Source organism: Lygodium microphyllum, chromosome 25 (genome assembly GCF_053477565.2).
Source record: "Lygodium microphyllum isolate KBCC chromosome 25, Lygodium_microphyllum_v1.1.10, whole genome shotgun sequence".
In the NCBI taxonomy this organism is placed as follows: domain Eukaryota; kingdom Viridiplantae; phylum Streptophyta; class Polypodiopsida; order Schizaeales; family Lygodiaceae; genus Lygodium; species Lygodium microphyllum.
In genome coordinates, this window is record NC_141159.1 from 37631455 (window position 1) to 37634003 (window position 2549).

General features: G+C 46.6%; 1 pseudogene; it reads left to right on the forward strand.

Annotated features, from left to right (window-relative positions):
* The first annotated feature begins 253 nt into the window (after nucleotides 1-253).
* LOC148014101 (pyrophosphate-energized vacuolar membrane proton pump 1 pseudogene) lies at nucleotides 254-2079 on the forward strand (annotated as a pseudogene).
* The last annotated feature ends 470 nt before the right edge of the window (nucleotides 2080-2549 follow it).

A 2549-nucleotide genomic window follows, 5' to 3' on the forward strand; every position in this document is an offset into this window, starting at 1 on the left:
CTGACCCCTGCCCTTGCCCCTGCCCCTGCCTGCTCTGTTCTGCCTCCCCTATCCTATCGGTGAATATATAAAGTCACTGCACGCGAGTGTGCGCACAACAGCCAGGATCGACAGGTTGCAGCAATGACAGGGCTGCGAGAGAGGAGAGACTCCTGCCTCCCTGTCTTGTCGGCAAATATGTGAAGTCGTCACACCCTCCTCTGCCCCTGACCCTTGACCCTGCCCCTTGTTCTGCCTCCTCTGTCCTCTCGCCATGGCGGTAGACGATGACACCTTCGAGCATCGCCATGGCCATAAGGAGGAGGACGATGCCCACCTCGACGAGCCCCCCCCTCCACCCTTCCCACCAGGACCCCTCCCTTGTCAAGAAGATCCCCGGCACCTGGACAGACCTCCATCCAGTGCCGCCACAAGATGGAGAAGCTCCGCCGCAAGTACCATGCCGAGCCCATTGCCACCCTACTCTGAGTTCGAGTCCAGCAAAAGCATTAGGGTTTCCAAGGAAAGAGAGCTTCCTAATCATGAGTCCACCATGAGCTTAGACGAAGATGCGGATGATTCTGACCAACCACCACTAGATCGCTATTGCAACCAGTATCTTGGCCTTCGAGCACAAGTCCAGGCCTACCAACAATGGCTACACCTTCTTCGACAACAATGGCACCCACAATCACAACATCATCAATGGATCATCAGACTGTGATGAGGAGGATAGATTGGATGAGGAATTAGATGCAGCAGCTATTAGGAAATGCCCTGAGATTCAGCAAGCCATATCCATAGGAGCCACATCGTTTTTGTTGACAGAGTACGAGTATTTGGTTTATTTCATGGGATATTTGTTGTTGTCATTTTCTTGTTTCTGGGATCTGTGAAGGGGTTCAGTACTAAGCCCCAGCCTTGCAGATACGATCCAAAGCAGGAATGTGCCCCAACTCTCTTTACAGCAATTTTCACTACAGTTGCATTTATATTGGGAGCTTTGACGTCCATAGTGTCAGGATTTTTGGGCATGATGATTGCAACATATGCGAATGCTCGCACAACTTTGGAAGCCAGAAAAGGGATAGGCAAAGCATTCAAAATTGCCTTCCAATCAGGTTCGGTGATGGGTTTCTTACTTGCTGCTAATGGCCTCATAGTTTTATACATCACTATAAAATTGTTCCAGCTTTATTACAAGGATGATTGGGAGGGCCTTTTTTAGGCTATCACTGGCTATGGGCTTGGAGGCTCATCCATTGCTCTATTTGGAAGGGTTGGAGGTGGAATCTATACCAAAGTTGCAGATGTTGGAGCAGATCTTGTTGGAAAAGTAGAAAGGAATATCCCAGAGGATGATTTGCAAAATCCAGCGATCATTGCTGACAATGTGGGTGATAATGTGGGAGATATTGCTGGAATGGGTTCAGATTTGTTTGGCTCCTTTGCTGAAGCTTCTTGCGCAGCTCTTGCTGTGGCTTCCATATCATCATTTGGCACAAATCATGACTTCACTGCTATGTGCTTCCCTCTACTCATTAGCTCTATGGGCATTGTGGTGTGCCTCATCACAACCTTGTTCGCAATGTGTTCGAGATCTCAAATCTAAGGGATATTGAACCTACACTGAAGAGACAGTTGTTGATATCCACCATCTTAATGACATTCGGTGCAGCTTTTGTTTGTTGGATGGCACTACCATCAACGTTTTACATATATGATCCTAACGGTGGTGCAAAGATGGTTCAAAACACGAAACTATTTTTCTGCGTTGGAGTAGAGCTTTGGGTAGGGTTGGTAATTGGCTATGTTATAGAGTATTTCACCAGCAATACATACAGACCAGTCCAGGATGTTGCTGATTCTTGCAGGACAGGAGCTGCTACCAATGTCATCTTTGGTTTGGCACTTGGCTACAAGTCTGTAATTGTTCCAATATTTGCTATTGTTGTTGCCATCTATGTCAGCCATACCGTAGCAGCCATGTACGGGATCGCAGTTGCAGCTCTTGGAATGCTTTGTATCATTGCCACCTGTCTAGCCATAGATGCATATGGTCCCATAAGTGATAATGCTGGTATCGCAACCAGTCTCTAGATGACCATGATACTTCTTACACATCTCTCCACAAGAAGCGTAGCCACAGTATAGACTACGAGGCCATGAAGGCTTTCAAGATGGACAGATTCCTCAACCATAGGACTTCTTCAAAGTCTAGCTTGCGGCGTCAACAGCCCCCAGTTGACAGCACTCCACTCTCCGAATTGGTCTCCATGATCCGCACTTTGGGGGAGCGCTTTCTTAGATTAGAAGAGATGAAACTACAGATGCAGAGAGAGTCTGAGCGATTCCATGATGATCTGGAGGCGAGGCGTACAAAGATGTTCCTAGAGTCCTAAAAGCAGATTGCTGATATGTTTGCTTGGGCTCTGAGCAACAGTAAGAAAATTGATGAGCTCTTGCTGATGATTGTTGGTATTTTGTTTATCATTTGATTATTCTAAATGTTTCTTTCTTCCAAATGATTTTAGGCTCTTCATGCTACGTTTCATATCATTTCATCTATA